The 9,532-nt window shown below is 42.9% G+C and overlaps 1 pseudogene; it reads left to right on the top strand.

Annotated features, from left to right (window-relative positions):
- The first annotated feature begins 1,220 nt into the window (after positions 1-1,220).
- On the top strand, positions 1,221-2,389 carry LOC149975243 (uncharacterized; annotated as a pseudogene).
- Positions 2,390-9,532: the final 7,143 nt, after the last annotated feature.

The following is a 9,532-nucleotide window of genomic DNA, read 5'->3' as shown; positions in this document are numbered from 1 at the left end:
CAATCTTTTCAGTGTCCTGAGGGGGAATAGGTTTTGTCATACCCTTTTCACGACTGTCTTGGTGTGCTTGGACCGTGTTAGTTTGTTGGGGATGTGGACACCAAGGAACTTGAAGATCTCAACCTGCTCCACTACAGCCCCGTCGATGAGAATGGGGGCGTGTTCGGTCCTCCTTTTCCTGTAGTCCACAACCATCACATTTGTCTTGATCACGTTGAGGGAGAGGTTCTTGTCCTTGCACCACAAGGTCAGGTCTCTGACCTACTCCCTATAGGCTGTCTCATCATTGTCAGTGATCAGGCCTACCACTGTTGTGTCATCAGCAAACTTAATGATGGTGTTGGAGTGGTGCCTGGCCGAGGTCCTGGAACCACCAAGCTCTAGGAAGAGTCTTGGTGGTTCCAAACTAATTCCATTTAAGAATGATAAAGGTCACTGTGTTCTTGGAGACCTTCAATGCTGTAGACATTTTTTGGTACCCTTACCTAGATCTGTGCATTCGACACAATCCTGTCTCGGAGCTTTACAGACAATTCCTTCGACCTCATGGCTTGTTTTTTTTCTCTGACATGCACTGTCAACTGTGGGACCTTAAATAGACAGGTGTGTGCCTTTCCAAATCATGTCCAATCAATTGAGGAAACAGGATGCGCTGAGCTCAATTTCAAGTCTCATAGCAAAGGGTCTGAATACTTATGTTTTTTGTTTTTTTTATGAATTTGCAAAGAATTCAAAAAACCTGTTTTGAATTTGTCATCTTGGGGTATTATGTGTAGATTGATGAGGAAAAAATGTATTTAATCAATTTTAGAATAAGGCTGTAAAGTAATAAAATGTGGAAAAAGGGAAGGGGCTGGTCTGAATATTTTCCGAATGCACTGTATATACAGCCTGAGACATTTGTGTGCGAACCTGTGTAAATGTTCCTTACAAGTCAGAGTGTTGAATAAAATTACATGCAAACTCTATCGGTCGCTGTACTGTTTGTCCTGCTCTAAATTTGAGACAAAAATATCCACAGGAAAGTATTGTTTACCCAACTTTTTAAAGAGCTGGTAGGTATATGGCTTGGTTCGGCACAGAGGTAAAGCTAGTTTCATGTTAGATTTTCTTATTTCAATCTTTAGAAAAATAACATTAAAATGTGGATCCTTGCGTGATTCTGGATCATTTTCATTGTCATGGCATGCTTGGTTTCATAGGCTTAGTAGGGAGAAACCATGAATAAAGTAAATGATAATTGTACTTTTGGCCACTTGAGACCACTCTGTGTATTCCAGAATGATAACTTGCAAAAGTGGTAGGGTTAGTCCTAGCAGCACTAACCAGTCACGCAATTCAGACATTCTGCAACTTGAAAATAGAGATTGTGAACAACAAAACTCCTAGAAGTCACAAGAGGCAATTAGATGGCTCCTGAATTGATGACAGGAACAAGACTCCTTACAAAAAGCCCTGTAGTCCAAAGACAATCTCCCCAGACCTGGCTTGTGATGTAGATTCATACAACCCCCTTCCAGATAAAGTCACTGTCTCCCCTGCTACTGACACCCAAGAAGTTCCATCTAGTGTGGAAAATACAGTGAAAGATAAAGTTAAAGGTACACCAGAATCTGTATGTGTGTCAAACTTTGATCATGTCCAGAGTGGGCAAGAAGGAGAAGCAGGCACTAGACAGGGTGGTGTTGCGGCTCCAAGCAGCCCAGCATCTAATGACACTGAGGCCTGTTTTTGACTTTGACGTGGTTGATGTGTGCCTGAGCCACATTGACAGCGACAGGGGGATTTAATGAGGGCATTGAAGCCTTCGTCGAAAGCTGTAACAGCTTTTACGACAAGGACAGTGTCCGTAACCCCAGTGACGGAGACAACAGCAAACTAAGCCTCTCTTGGCTCAGTCCAACACAGGGTAGGGAAATGATGAGGTGGGAGAGGGGGAGGATGGAAAAGGAGACAAGATGGTGGGAGAAGGAGAAAGAAAAAGAGGGAAAGGAAAAGATAAACCAACAGGAGGAAGAGGAGAGAGTAAGCGATGAGGGTTATTTCTCCATGTCCTACCTATAAGCACTGAGGGCAGGGAAGGATGTGTCGCAAGTTGTGACGCCCCTGCAGCCCCACATCTCGTACAGCCCTTTGGTCAAGGGAAGGATTGCAGAGGCCGCAGGTGGCTGCGTCAGAGGAGGGGGAGCCACCGTATCCCCCAGGTTTCCCTGAGCCTAATGAGTGCCAGGCTGTGGTTTGCCAGCCGATCGAATCATTCACTCTGGAGGTTGTTTCTTATGGGTTATATGGGGCACCTCTAGTCCCAGTGGAGGGTGCAGATGAGGGCTTGGAGGTGGAGGAGGAAGGGGGGCTTCATTCATTCCATAGCCTCTCCAAGTCCAGGTAAGAGGTCCTTAAGCTGACCAGAGATGTGACAAATGGACAATTATGCTTAACGTTAAAACAGCCATTTTTAAATTGGTTTTCCTTTAAAACGTAAAATCATAAAATTCCACTTCAATTCATAATGCAGAACAATGGTCCTATTACGTATATATGACCGCTAGGGCCGGGCAATAATGTTATATCTACCGCAGTCGTATACCCTTGAAAGTGTCTCTGAATGCCGCTTCTGAAGCAGGTCTAACGTCCATTACTAGGCTACCAGAACTGTCAATCAAACAGGACGCAGACCACTCTCTCTTAAAAGAAAGTTCTTGAAAGTTTGTTAGTGGAAAGAAAATACATCTTCTGCTAGGAATTGACTCCTAAGATGCAGTATTTTGGAACGGAGGAGACTGATTAGTTGCCATACTTCCAAGAACACTTGCGTCTTTCATAGAGAGCTAGCCAGGGACTGAGAGAAGAGGAGGGACACAGTATAGGCAGTTGGCAACCAGGCCGAATCGTGCACTAGGCCTAACTATCCGCAATGGAATGCTGTATAGTTTTTCCTTTGGGGATTTTTCTTAATGTTAAGGATTCCAATTTGGTTTAAATGTTCACACCCCTAAAGCTGACACATTGTAATATGCAAATATATTGTTTCTCTTAATGTAGCTGTGAGATATAACTAACTATATTTCATCATTAACAAACAAGTTTCCTGTATTTTGTGTCCATATGCATATTTATTTATTTGTTTTGCCTGTATCAACTGTTAAGATTTGGTTGTGACTGCATGTGTGGTTTTCACTGTTCATATTGCTCTAAGACCTTCTGCCGTGTCCAGGTGAGGTCAGTACTGGTGGTTCCCAGCGTGCAACAGAGCAACAGCAGCAAACCCTCAACGCCGCCTGAGCAGAAAGGATCCGAGACCAGGTCTGTGCTTGAATCTTCTCCAGAGAAGAATCTTCAGGAGGGAACATTTTAAAGAGTCCTTGTGAAGTTCTCTATTTCCTCTAGAGGGAGCAATTTGATCATTTCATACCTGACAAGTGTTATTTCCAGAGACTGGTTTATTTCTCTGAAATTCTACTCTGAATGTAGACAGCCAGTTTGGTTATTTTCCCACTCAAACACTTCACAAATGCATCATTATTTAATCAATGCTTTCACATGACTGGAAGGGTGAAAGCATCAATATAGCATAACTTATTCAACTCTGTCAGGTCATATCTGAGGTCTTATAAGGAAGCAGGATATACTCTATTTCTTGATTGTTGCCTTGCCTCTCATTCTCCTCTTGAAGTCTGTATTTATTCCCCCCCCCCCCCCCCCAGTCCACACACACACAATCCTTGTAGCGTTTATCCGTTTACCAAGTCCTTATCTTATGTTGTCGTGAATCCTCCGTGGTTGGCTGTAATGACCTGCAGGGTTGTGTGTGAACTCCCAGTCTGGAGTGAGACTTAAAGATGCGTTATAAAGGTTTTGTATAACTTCAGGCAGTAATTCTGAAAGTAGGGCTCATAAGCCAACCACGGAGGATTGGTGTACAGCATCATCCATTTCATATGTTATGTCCTGCAAAAAAATCTCTTGCAGTTTGTACATGTCACAAATTCCAATTCATACAATATGTAAAACATGTGTAAGTGCTTAAGATCCTGTTCAATCTCTTTAATTCATACCAGTATTAATAAACTTGAATCCTAACCTACCTAGGGATCTTAAAGCTGCTTTCAAATCTGTGCAGTGCTTAAGCCATCGCCATATACCAGTACATGCGCACATCAGTGGAGGCTGCTGAGGGGAGGACGGCTCATAATAATGGCTGGAACGGCGCAAATGGAATGGTATCAAACACATGTGTTTGATGTGTTTGATACCATTCCACTAATTCCGCTCCAGCCATTACCACAAGCCCTTCCTCCTCAGGTGGCGCACATGTAACAATAGGAAGCTCTCTTGGATTTCCATTTCTCAGCGAGCTATGACATCACATGGTTTTTGGTGAGTTTCCCACGTGTTAGAGCAGACTTGTTTCAGATGTGATTTTTCTACGTTGATAATTTCCATTTTTATCTCGAATACAATTATTGCATCCCTGATAATGGACACGAGCTTAATATAATATATAATCATAATAATAGTAGTTTGATAAGTATTAGTATTATTAAGTAATGGTATATAAGCCACTTAGCATACGGTTTTATCCAAAGCCACTTATTCACGCTTTCTGAACGACACTCATAATGACTCTCAAATGGAATGATAATTCCCAGGTTTTTCATGCCATTGATATTGTATATTCTTTCTTTCTGTCCTGCATCTTATTCTTATTCATTTTATTTGAACTTGTTCAGCCTGTAATGTGTGTGTAGGTAGGTAGGTTAGGTTTGTCTCCAGGGGTGATGACCAAGCTGCTGAACCTGATGAACCATGTGGCTGACCAGGCACCAAGCCTCAACGGCAGGCAGAGGCAGGTCCCCCTCAGATCAGAACTACATGAACTCCCGGTGCTTTGCCAAGGTCCCACAGATCTTCAAGAGAAGTCTGGTTCTGTAAATCCAAGCAACAAAGGATCTTTTATCTGAAATGTATTCATTTGCATCAATATTTAATATGTGTGGCTTGAAGCCCAGAGATTGCAGTCATTGTTTGTTTTTCTTTTGTTTTCAGTAATCACTTTTTTGATCCATCGCATTTCTGGTGTGATATGATATGTACATGTCCAGACATGCTCTTCACTTGCTGCCTCAGATGGTCTGTCATTTGTTTATTAGCATTAGTCAGAATTTAAGGTAATTTTGTCTGAGGCCATGTTATGCTTAATTTTGATGAGTCTCTAGCCTTTCTAGGCTTTACGTGACAGTTTTCATATCATGCTTTTTTCTACTGGTTCAGTGACCTTTGATACCTCTTATCTGACTCCTTCCCAGGCATTTTAATGACACTCCTCCCTCTGGTTCCCAGCACCATTCACAGGAGGTGAGCAGTTCTCCTTGACATACTTATTGAGAGTATTTTCAGGGAAAGGGTAGTAATTTCACCTGAATTATGTATGCCAACCTTGCCTAAAGATGATTGAATCAGTGACTTGTGAGCACCTGCCTTCGGCCTTACAGGTGACATTGTACTGCTTCCCAGAACTTCCTAATGGAATGAAACGCCTTTTTAAAACCGTGTTGTAGCTACAGTTAATGTGGTTCAGGTGCCTTCGCTGCAGATATCACACTTGGTCTGTGAAATGGTCTAAAATGCCAAGTGTCAGTTCAATGTGGAGGAAAGGAAGAGGGTCATTTATTATGTTATATAAGCCCAGAGTCCTTTAACTTGTATAACATTTATAGTCCTGTACAGCCCACAAACCTCTAGAGGTCTCTCTGTGAACAAGCCTGTTGATGCTTATAATTGTAGAGAAGCACTGAACAGTAGGCGCTGATGTAACATTTGAGTTTGTTTGTTTGCTTTCGAAGTGGTGACAATATTTGGTATTGTAATGGATCTCTATAGAATCCGGTAAAATGTCTCAGTCCCAAAAGTTGGATTATAATTATGTTTGTGGGTGGTTGCCTCTGGCATACCATCAGCTTGTTTCGCCTTGTGTCTGTGTACATTTTTGGTGTTTCTCCTAACGTTTATTGTATACTATAATGTTGTATGTGTAGCTATTTATTTGAGCGGTAGGAGTGAGCCCGTGTAGGCCCTGTCATTATGTCCTCCTTCCATGAAATAATGCAGGCAGTTAAAGTAAGCCCGTCTCCACACATATTCTGATAGTCTGTCTCTAGCCAGCCATCCAGAAGCTGTCTGTGTGGCCTGGGCCAGACGGATTACCAGGACGTGTACTCAGAGCATGCGTGGACCAACTGACCGAGTCTGTAATACCAACATGTTTCAAGCAGACCACCATAGTCCCTGTGCCAAGGAAAGCGAAGGTAACCTGCCTAAATGATTACTGCCCCGTAGCACTCAGGTCGGTAGCCATGAAGTGCTTTGAAAGGCTGGTCATGGCTCACATCAACACCATCATCCTGGAAACCCTAGATCCACTCCAATTCACATACCGCCCCAACAGATCCACAGATGACGCAATCTCAGTCGCACTCCACACTGCCCTTTCCCACCTGGACAAAAGGAACACCTATGTGAGAATGCTATTTATTGACTACAGCTCAGCGTTCAACACATTAGTGCCCACAAAGCTATTCACTAAACTAAGGACCCTGGGACTAAACATCTCCCTCAAGAACTGGATCCTGGTCTTCCTGACGGGCCGCCCAGAGGTGGTAAGGGTAGGCAACAACACATCTGCCATGCTGATCCTCATTACGGGGGCCCCCCAGGGGTGCTTGCTTAGTCCCCTCTTGTACTCCTTGTTCACCTATGACAGTGTGGCCAAGCACAACTCCAACACCATCATTAAGTTTGCTGATGACACAACAATGGCAAGCCTGATCACCGACAATGATGAGATAGCCTATAGGGAGGAGGTTAGAGACCTGGAAGTGTGGTGCCAGGACATCAACTTCTCCCTCAACGTAAGCAAGGCAAAGGAGCTGATCATGGACTACAGGAAAAGGAAGGACAAACATGCCTCTATTCACATTGACGGGGCTGTAGTGGAGCGGGTCGAGAGTTTTAAGTTCCTTCATGTCCACATCACCAAGAAAAGATTTGGCATGGGTCCCCAGATCCTCAAAAACTTACACAGATGCACCATCGAGAGCATCCTTATTGCTTGCATCACCTCCTGGTATGGCCACTGCTTGGCATCGGACCGTAAGACGCTACAGAGGGTAATGCGTATGCGTGCCACCCAGGACCTGCAGTACAGTGCCTTGCGAAAGTATTCGGCCCCCTTGAACTTTGCGACCTTTTGCCACATTTCAGGCTTCAAACATAAAGATATAAAACTGTATATATTTTGTGAAGAATCAACAACAAGTGGGACACAATCATGAAGTGGAACGACATTTATTGGATATTTCAAACTTTTTTAACAAATCAAAAACTGAAAAATTGGGCGTGCAAAATTATTCAGCCCCCTTAAGTTGATACTTTGTAGCGCCACCTTTTGCTGCGATTACAGCTGTAAGTCGCTTGGGGTGTGTCTCTATCAGTTTTGCACATCGAGAGACTGACATTTTGTTCCCATTCCTCCTTGCAAAACAGCTCGAGCTCAGTGAGGTTGGATGGAGAGCATTTGTGAACAGCAGTTTTCAGTTCTTTCCACAGAGTCTCGATTGGATTCAGGTCTGGACTTTGACTTGGCCATTCTAACACCTGGATATGTTTATTTTTGAACCATTCCATTGTAGATTTTGCTTTATGTTTTGGATCATTGTCTTGTTGGAAGACAAATCTCCGTCCCAGTCTCAGGTCTTTTGCAGACTCCATCAGGTTTTCTTCCAGAATGGTCCTGTATTTGGCTCCATCCATCTTCCCATCAATTTTAACCATCTTCCCTGTCCCTGCTGAAGAAAAGCAGGCCCAAACCATGATGCTGCCACCACCATGTTTGACAGTGGGGATGGTGTGTTCAGCTGTGTTGCTTTTACGCCAAACATAACGTTTTGCATTGTTGCCAAAAAGTTCAATTATGGTTTCATCTGACCAGAGCACCTTCTTCCACATGTTTGGTGTGTCTCCCAGGTGGCTTGTGGCAAACTTTAAACAACACTTTTTATGGATATCTTTAAGAAATGGCTTTCTTCTTGCCACTCTTCCATAAAGGCCAGATTTGTGCAATATACGACTGATTGTTGTCCTATGGACAGAGTCTCCCACCTCAGCTGTAGATCTCTGCAGTTCATCCATAGTGATCATGGGCCTCTTGGCTGCATCTCTGATCAGTCTTCTCCTTGTATGAGCTGAAAGTTTAGAGGGACGGCCAGGTCTTGGTAGATTTGCAGTGGTCTGATACTCCTTCCATTTCAATATTATCGCTTGCACAGTGCTCCTTGGGATGTTTAAAGCTTGGGAAATCTTTTTGTATCCAAATCCGGCTTTAAACTTCTTCACAACAGTATCTCGGACCTGCCTGGTGTGTTCCTTGTTCTTCATGATGCTCTCTGCGCTTTTAACGGACCTCTGAGACTATCACAGTGCAGGTGCATTTATACGGAGACTTGATTACACACATGTGGATTGTATTTATCATCATTAGTCATTTAGGTCAACATTGGATCATTCAGAGATCCTCACTGAACTTCTGGAGAGAGTTTGCTGCACTGAAAGTAAAGGGGCTGAATAATTTTGCACGCCCAATTTTTCAGTTTTTGATTTGTTAAAAAAGTTTGAAATATCCAATAAATGTCGTTCCACTTCATGATTGTGTCCCACTTGTTGTTGATTCTTCACAAAAAAATACAGTTTTATATCTTTATGTTTGAAGCCTGAAATGTGGCAAAAGGTCGCAAAGTTCAAGGGGGCCGAATACTTTCACAAGGCACTGTATATACTAGGTGGTGTCAGAGGAAGGCCCAAAACATTTTCAAACACCCCAGTCACCCAATTCCGCTGCATTTTTTATTGTTCCCCTCTAATCAGGGACTGATTTAGACCTGGAACACCAGGTGGGTGAAATTATTTATCAGGTAGAACAGAAAACGAGCAGGCTCTAGACCTTGTAGGATAAGAGTTGAGTACCCCTGATCTAGCCTATTCTGTGCTGCGATGTGATGCAGATAGGGATTGGCCCTGTATTGATGCTCGTGTTGGAGAGACAGCTGTAAACACAATCTAGTGTGGGAATTAAGTGAGATAAAAGCCAATTTGTAGGGTTCTGTTATGTTCGGGTATTGATTTCTGTGACATTGTGAATCTCAGCACGTTTCTAGCACTGGTTTCTAAACTCTACAATAACAGCAGTTGCCTGAAACCCTGTTGTAAATGATAAATGTATAGCCCAGTCAGAATACCATATGTAAGTGCAGTCAGTGACTGAGGAGATGTGGCTCACTGGTGCTAATGTCTAGGAAGTACCTATATGTGGATATGAATACTAAACTTGAGTTCATCCCTCTCAATTACATGGTTGGAATTGTGGAAGAAAATCATTTGATGTACAGTAGTATTTGACCTCAAAAACTAATGTGAGAAAAGGAGAAAAACTAACATACTTTATTTGAAAATGTTAAATCATTTTTATTTGATTAACCAT

This window comes from Oncorhynchus mykiss, chromosome 19, assembly GCF_057628025.1.
Source record: "Oncorhynchus mykiss isolate SJ-2025 chromosome 19, ASM5762802v1, whole genome shotgun sequence".
Taxonomy (NCBI): Eukaryota; Metazoa; Chordata; class Actinopteri; order Salmoniformes; family Salmonidae; genus Oncorhynchus; species Oncorhynchus mykiss.
Note: the sequence above shows the minus strand (reverse complement) of the source record. Positions and strands in the feature narration are given on the sequence as shown.